This window comes from Rhipicephalus sanguineus, chromosome 2 (genome assembly GCF_013339695.2).
Source record: "Rhipicephalus sanguineus isolate Rsan-2018 chromosome 2, BIME_Rsan_1.4, whole genome shotgun sequence".
In the NCBI taxonomy this organism is placed as follows: Eukaryota; Metazoa; Arthropoda; class Arachnida; order Ixodida; family Ixodidae; genus Rhipicephalus; species Rhipicephalus sanguineus.
In genome coordinates, this window is record NC_051177.1 from 175,741,910 (window position 1) to 175,750,757 (window position 8,848).

The window sequence follows — 8,848 nt, forward strand, 5'->3', positions numbered from 1 at the left end:
GGAGCCTGCGTGGTTTATCCACTGCGTATTGTAAGACAAATATTTAACTCCTTGTCCAATAGTGGAGAGCAGCAGAAACAGCCGAGCAGTAGACGACATTTTTTTTTTTTTACATTGAGCCGTCGATCGAATATTGTCCAAGCTTCCAAAAGCCGTGGTAGACATTTATGATGCGTCTTCCTTGTGTGAAACATCGGAGGGATCTTGCTGAGTGTTGCGCCGAGTGAAGAGGACGGTGCGCGAAGAAATTCGAGGCTGTTGGTTTCGCTGCATGAATGTATTTCTTGAATCACGGAACACAAAAATGCTGGCGTTTTTTCTTTCAGACTGAATGTACTATTCAACCTGTAGTTCTCGCGCTGGCGTGAGATTTCGGCATCGTCATTTCTGTTCTTGAGAATACAGGGGGGTACGCAGTAACCACTGTAAATCACGGTTAAGTGTTCCCATAGATGGCGCGCGGTCGCTCAAATTTTCTAGTGCACGCAGCTGCTGACTCATCATCTGTTCATAGGCATGCTGTCATGGTAAATCCACCTCAGAGTTCCGTGGTGTGGGACCACGTCTGTGATCATGTCCAAATGTGTTGTGAATGTGTTGCAATAAAGATGACGCCACTTATCACTCAAGTAACTACACATAAATTGCTACTTCATAATCGCGCTTCGCCGCGGGCACAACTGCGGAGGTGTAAAGCAAAAATCGACCCAGCCTTGTGCTTTAACGTGATGAACTGTCAGCCTCTGGTTCGCTCCAATCCACGCCCGGTCTTTGTGGAATTGTAAAGCATTTCTGACAGCCCACACTTGCGTGATGAAAGTAACAAAGCAGCCGACGTTGACTAATCGTTTTCACTGAACGAGCAAAGAGCGCGCGAATTTTCGAGAATGCTTATATACTGCGAACTCGAGAGTTCGCGTATGAACAGGGCATATAAGCTTTGCAAGCTGCTCATTACTAAGGAGCATAACAGAAGAGGAGAAGCTACAAATATCGCAGATTACGTCTGTGGGTGAAATTTCGAAATCCAATCCGAATTGCAGCCAAGGTAAGGAGCGAAAAAAGGGCGTGCTATACTATTGAGTAGAGCAGCAGATTGCGCCTGTTGGAACATCAGAATGAACGATGATAAATAGCTCAGTAGCATGAGAAGAAAAACAAGACAGGAAGAATGCTACTTCTGCCTGGGTTTCTTCTTACGTTTCTTCTTCGTCCTTCATTACGATGTACTAGTGAACAAGAAAAGCAAGTGCGCACTACAGTGTGACAAATAGGTGTACCAATGATAGGAATAAGGGCCAGATATTTTTAAGGCGAGAGCCTTAGATGCCTCATCAAACATCGAAAGGGACCCTTGGTGTCGGCATCAACACGAGGGATGCAAAATATTATCGCCGTGTGAATGACTTCATAATGACGTCACAGGTCGCCATAACTCTGGATGTCATCATGATGTCACAATGACGTCATATAATGGGAAGTCATGTGATAATGTTATCACGTGACATCGTCGATTGGTCAAAGGGGAACCGACCCCGGAGGCACTGCAAAACAACGTGAGTTGCACAAAGCGTGCAATGCCTCCAATCCCAAAGGCAGTGCAAAACCACGTTGGGTGCAGAAAGCTTTCGGGGAGGTCATATAATCGACTGAGAAGAAAACGAAGATGGCTTTCACGTTCGAGCCCTCTTAGGCAAATGCATAAATTATGGTGTGACCTTTAATGATTAAGCTAGTAAGATATTTCTGAAGAGTAAACTGGACAAGCTATTATGAGTTCATGGCTAAAGCTAAAGGCATGGCGAAATAAGCAAATAATAAACTTTTTTTTACGAATTACACCTTCTCCTGATAGTCGGGGCTTCTGCTGTGTCGCTAGCCTTCATCTTCGTAACTGGTGCGGTGTTAGTTGTAACCATCATCAAATTTGAACACAAAAATATATATAAAGTACAGAATCGCGGTTCGGTGGGCTAGTTGCTCGCATATTTGTGATTGAAAAAACAGCGCCAAAGGAGACAAAGCAACAGCGAAGACACACAAAAGACAGGCACTAACTAATAATTGAAAGTTTTACTGCTTCTACGCAATATAAAGGAAAATTGACGGGAAACCAAGGCCACGGGCAATATCCAGCCTCAGACACGATCTATGGACACAAGGTCCAGAGGCTATTAGTAGATCACGAAGGTACAATTCAAATAAGTTGTATCATTAATAAAAATTGGTGGGGTTTTATGCCCCAAAACCCCTATATGTTTATGAGCCATGCCATATAGTGGAGGGCTCCGGAAGTTTTGACCATCTGGTGTTCTTTAACGTGCACCTAAGCTTTAGTACACGGGCCTCGAGCATCTCGCCTTTATCGAAATGCCGCCGCCGCGGCCGGGGTTCGGTCCCTCGACCTTCGGGACAACAGTCGAGCGCCATAACCACTAGACTAGCGTGGCGGATTACGTTGTATCATTAGGCAGATGCGAGATAATTGAACTGTTCTCTGCTTAGCGTTAGGAAGGATGCCATTCAGGTGATATCAAAGGCATCGGCTATCAGGCGATTGTACGTGCTGGTGCACCGTCATCGCGAAATTTCAGCGCACACAAAATACAGGGACACAGTGTAGGGGACAAACGAGCGCTTAACTGTCAAAGGTTTATTTTTTGAAATTACAGAACGTATAAGCACCAGCAGCCTTCACTGAGCATGCACGAAAGGAGTCATAAATTATGAAAAGCAGACAGAGGCACAGAGCAGAAGCGTCTTCTAGTTGTGCCCATTGTTTTTACCATGGGCTAAAGAACCCTGCTAGCCGGTATGGCATTCACGCAGTTTTCAGCGCTCCTAAATTGACGCAAAAACTTTTCCAAACTGTAGCAAGAAAATTTCAAAAAATATGAAGAAAATTTTGTGCTCTAAAAGCGGATTCCAAGTTCATAAAAGGCCGAACCGGTGTAGTGCACATGTTTCCCTTAACTTGCGGTAAAATATACATAGGACAACACTCGCCTAGAAAAAACATCCATAATCCTTCTTTTATTATTATTATTGAGAACATCTACATTCACTACGTATAGTCGAAATACAAGCTCCACCCACTGCCATCAGATTTTCACCCAGACAGGGTGGGGATAGACGTACCACGTAATCGCACGTCCTCATTTTTGCAACGTCAAGCACTTTTTCGCGTATTTCGAATAGTTGGTCTCATACAGACACAGGTTCGTGTCGCTGGTTTTAGAACGAAAACATGAACGTCCTTGCCAATTTCATCTGATGTTCTTTCATCAGTGTTTAGTCAAGTGTCGTGTTTTTGGCAAGAACGACAAAGCTTTACTTTTTCATGCGGTGGAATTTCTATTAGCACAGAAAAAGTGCTTACGGTATGAAAAGAAACCAGCTTGCACGGCTCCCTTACATAGGTGAATGACAAGGGCGCCGCGGTTTTGTGGGCGGAGCTTGTATTAGATGCGAAGTATCTTAAGGCGGAGCTCAATCCGGTGGTGGTGGTGGTGGTGGTGGTGGTGTGCGTTCTGACCACCCTTACTGCGCATGCGCATACCCTCTCCACACACCTCCTCTCCCCTCCCCTCTCCACACCTCCTCTCCACTTTCCCACTCCACTTTCCCTCTCCCCTTCTCCTCTCCACTTTCCCCCTCTCCCCTCCCCCTTTCCACTCTTCCTCTGAAACGCGGGCTAGACATGCCGAAATTCTCTCCTCCTCAACGCCGCGATGAGCTCGAGCGCATGCGCGTCCCCTCCCCTTCTCTCTCCTCTCCTACGTTGCCCCCTCTCGCCCGCCTGTAGGCCGCGTTCCCCGCTCGCCCTGTGAGAATTAACGGCCAGGCTAGATGGAAGATACGACGCGCGTAGCGTCCCTCTTCGCGTTCCACGACGCGAGGTCGGTAGCATGCCCAACGAACGCCAACGGAACGCGATCGTGCAAGTGCTCCGGTTTCGCATCGCCTCATGGTCCCCTTTAGCGGGAGATGGTGTAATTTTTTTTATTCTTATGTTGTAACCTACTATAGGTAAAGATAATTACTCACATTTGACTAATTACTGTAAATTGTGTCGCTGTACGTGTTCCGTGGCACTAAACTAACACGTGAAATAACTGAGGCGTTGCACATAAAAAGTGCGCAGATTGATGTATCAGTGAAACTTCGATTGTACTCAGTGACAAGGAATTTGTATTCATGAACTCAGCATGAGGTTTCTATTTGCTTTTGCTGTTTTTGTTTTTGTTTTATAATTCATGACTCATTTCGCGCACTGCTGGTGCTTATGTGTCCCGTAATATCCAAAAATGAACATTTGAAAGTTTGTCCCCTACACTGTGTCCTTGTCTTTTGTGCGCGCTGAAATTTCGCGATCAACATGGACCAACTCGCCCAAATTTCAGCTTTACTGGTGTACACCTTACTATACGACCTTGCATCATTCGAATTCTGGGGTACACCGCGTACGTGCTGCAATGGAGTGCCATGTTGCTGCCCCGCTTCTGAAGATGATTATTATAATTTTTCGCCGAGTTGCTGGTTCAGACAACGACTTTTCACCACTTTGGCGAAGCCGCGCGCAACTCTTAGACGACGACACATTAGAGACTACTGATCGCAGCGCCACAAACCGTCTTGACCCTGTTTCGGTTTCACTTTCTGTACATTGGCGCTGCGGTCGTTCCGAGCATTCCCCTGTTCTAGTACACTCTAGCAGCTGCTCACTTTGTTGATGCGATTTATGATGGTGATTATAAAATATGTCTGAGAGCTTTGTAATGGGTGGGCCTTTAAAACACCCACTCGTTGCGCAATTCACATGTTTTGACGCCTGGCGCGATTCGACGTTTCTGCCACGCAATATTACAGGCGTTAAGGCAACTCCTCCCGCTACATGACATTCATGTAGTGTGTTTTATAACAACTATAACACCTGTATATTCATACAGGTGTTTTATAACACCTGTATATTCATACAGGTGCTCTACCACAAGCAATGGCATAGCTCTGTGGTAGAACGCCTGCTTACCACGCAGGCGGCCTGGGTTCGATTCTCACTCAAACCGAGGGTTTTTATTATTTGTTTAATTTGCATCTTCCTCGATTTTTCGGTCACGGACAAGATGATGATTTTTCTCTCGCAACCAATGACGCCGACACCGACGCCGGAATTCCTGCGAAGCTAGCTAGCTCTTTAACGCTCTCGCGTTAAAACCATGTTAGCGGGTAGGTCATGGCCGAATTTGTGGTTGCTAAGTTCATCTCATCCGAACAATAGCATTAATAATTGCGTAGGGCTAAGTTCGAGGCACCTCTTTTTTTTTATGCAAGACGTATAGCTTGGAATCCTTCGCTCGATTTCCAGCCCAGTTAAAATTCAGACATCAGTTTAATTTGGGCTGACCACCATTCTTTTATTTTGATACTATTCACCGATGCTGCTTAAAAATATAGCCCGAGAAGTTAAAAAAATATCCAGCCAGCTCCACTTCGCGAACACTGTAGAAATAGCGAAGCTTATGCCCGTCCTTCACCAGGCTGTATCGTACGTCTATGTTTTTCAAGTCTTCCCTTCGTTGGCGCTTAGCTTGGCCCTCTCTTCCGCAAACATCGCGGTTGGCTCGGCGACGACACGCCCGTTCTCGCGTCAGCTGTCACTCACACTCACGTCGGGTCGCGTCTTCGTCGAGAGAACGAGAAACGTTTGTTATCTTGAAAATGCGAACTCCTGAACACTGACACTGACGCGCTATTATACACTCCACTGCGCCTCACCGCCACCTCATCTTGGCGCGTTTCTCGAAGGTTCACATCTCGGCCTCCCCCGCCCTCGCTTCTCGCTGCTCAGGCAGCCCTCCCCTTCCTACCGAGCCTCACTCTCGCCACACTGCGAGGTCACGTGATCACCGCTACCACAACCCCGAACATGAAATTTTAAGCCTCGACTAAAAACAGCTTCGCTGTTTAAAAAACGCAAGCATGAACACCAATCAAACACTTTCCCATAAATTGCACTTCAGCGTTATATAAGAGCATGGCGCCTTCATTCGAGACCGAGCCAACAACCACGCCTATGTGTTTGGGTGGTTGGAGTCAGCATGCCTATATGTGTCTCGCCGCTCACCCTTCATCATCACTCACCTCCGCCGCAGCCATCCAAAAATAAGCGAATAAATTCGCGTAAACAACTTTCTCTCGCTATCTCTGTCGTCATTTGATGCGCGTTTCACTTTGCAGACAAACAACAATTTTTGTTATACGCAGCGTTGAGTTGCACGACTACCTGCTTCCCGTAGCGGTTGACGGTTCAACGGCCTCCGCGACGCCTGGCGGCACGTTCGTCCAAAAAAGGTACGCGTCGGGTGAACGCGGATGTAGAGGCATGCTGCGTGAGTCAGGTGGAAAACACGCGCACGTGCTTTCTCGATGCCGTCCTCTTGGCGCCGCGCTGTCAGATAGCGATGACATGTCGTTTGGCTACAGTTAGCGTGACATGCAATTATTTCCTTGTCTGCATTACAATTCTGACTTGTTTTTCACGTTTTAAAGGGGCGCTCCATGTGAATTCTATTACGCTGAATTGCGCCAAGTCGTGCAAGGCTGGGTCAGAGCAGAGCTTGTGGCGACCTAGCTGGTCCTGGCTTGGCTATGCTTTTACCCTTTCACCTTTGTCTTTCTCACCCCTTGCTATATTATACCATACATTGTTATGTTTGCTCTCTTTTTTTCTATCTTTATTCTGTCGATTTCTTTCCCTGTCTTTCTATCTTTTTTCTCTTTCTTCCCTTTCTGTCTCTCTACTTTCTCTTTCTTTCTTTCTCTCTCTCTCTGTGTACTCGTTCTCTCCTCCTCCTTCCCCTCCACCTCACCCTCACTTCCCTTTCCCATCCTCTTGCTTTACTATACTACAGCATACAAGGCTATGCTACGCTTTGCTAGCGTGCCTGGATAGCCGAGTGGTTACGACGCTCGCCTTCGGATCGTGGGTACGCGGGTTCGAATCTCGTCTCGCCAAGAAATTTTAGGGGCGAAGCCCCTTAAGGCCGAGGCTTGTTCACTTTCAAAAAAAAAAAACAGCGACGGAGAGTGGGACGGGACAGGGGTTACTCCCCTCTTCCCCCCGCCTCGCCCGGACTTTTAATAAAGTTTATTCACTCACTCACTCCGGTCCTAATTTTGACGACAATTTTTTATCGAAGAGCGCTTATGTCAATGAACACACGGTTTTAATATCATATGTCCTCATTTGCTTTGTTCACGATTTATAACGGGCCAAAGTGACCTTTGCTGTGTGTGCTCACTTCAGTGCGACTGATGGTTGTTATCGGCTTGCACTGTGCGTAAATCTGCAGTTTTAATAATTCTACTGCAGTAAAACTTTGCTCTGGTATCTTAGCGTCAAGAAAAATGTATTCTCAAACTATATTTGTGTCTAGCGTGTTCGAGGGTTGGCTGCTGCCGCCCTCTAAAGGGCTAACATGTACACAGTTTGCAGCCTACAACCTCGCCTACAAGCATCAGAGGAAAGGTGGGCGCGCCTGTTCAATATATCAATCGCTTCTTCTTCCTGAAGAAATGCTTGGTCCACCTCATCGCGGTTAGATGAGGACAGGTTTTCCTTGAGGAGCATAGAGCAAAGCAAGCAGACTTCGCAGGTGTCGCAAAGATCCTCAGCCTATGACAGTAGCTTCTGGAGGTAGGCAACAACAAAAAGAGCAAGAAAAAAACAATTTGCGCAACGAAAATGTTTTTCTCAGCAATCTTCTTTTTGCGAACGCGCAAATGATTGGCACAGAATACTCGGACGTAGCCATGGGCCGCGCGCATCGCGTGCAGTGAACAGCTAGACCAAATCGAAACGTTTATACTGAACGGCGCCGCACTCATTATCTCGCTTCTGCGCAGCTATTATGAATGAGTTTCCAGAACTGCTCACGATTTCACATTTTATGACCAAGGGTGTCTAAGCGCTTTGGGCTGTGATAATTAATTTGTAGGTGTCAGTAATCCCGTTAATGGGGATGGCAATCGCCGGGCGGATTCCAAGGGCGGACGTATCGGCCCCCCGAAACGCACCACGAAAGCGCGTACAATTTACAGTTGGTCTTTTGGTGCGCCAGCGAACGCCGGTTGTGGTCCAAAGACCGAGTCAGCTAGGGCCGAGAGTCGATAACACAAACGAACTATATTCTCAGTTAAGGCAGTACAAACAGCACAAGCACATGTACACTCGGCTGGTACCTGTTACAACTTCACAATATAACTCAGGTGGTGTTAACACAACGGGAACTAAGCAAACAGGTCACGCACTACAAATGCAATCCCATGCATTACAAGTATTCAAGGACAGTTAAAGTCCTGAATATTCAACAGCGTATCCAGTCCACAATTCTTGGACGGTACTTGAATGCCTCTCTTCCTGGAAACACTCACGCTTACTCCAGCGCGGATCGTCGTTGTCCCTTGCGTCGACGTAACTTGACACGGCTCATACGGCGTCGTCATCCAATTCTTCCAGATCGACGATCGACTGAACGCACAACATCATAAACACATCTTCTTTGGCTGACGGAGCCACACTCAGCATAACTTCACCATCTCTGACCGACTGACTCCGTCACTGGTCGTCGATGCACGCTTTTATCCCTTCTACCCCGGGTTCCAGAAGCGTCGGGAGTGTTCTCCGGCGTGCAGCACAGCCAAAGCTTGGGAAAGTGCGAGATTTCTCTCGTCGGTTCTACTCGCGGCGGCGTCACTCAGCGTCGCGTCATAATTTCCCTCTAGATGGTTCTAGGCTTTGCCGGGCGTTTGATCTGTTTGTCTGCGTCTGGTCGAGTGGGTGAGGGGG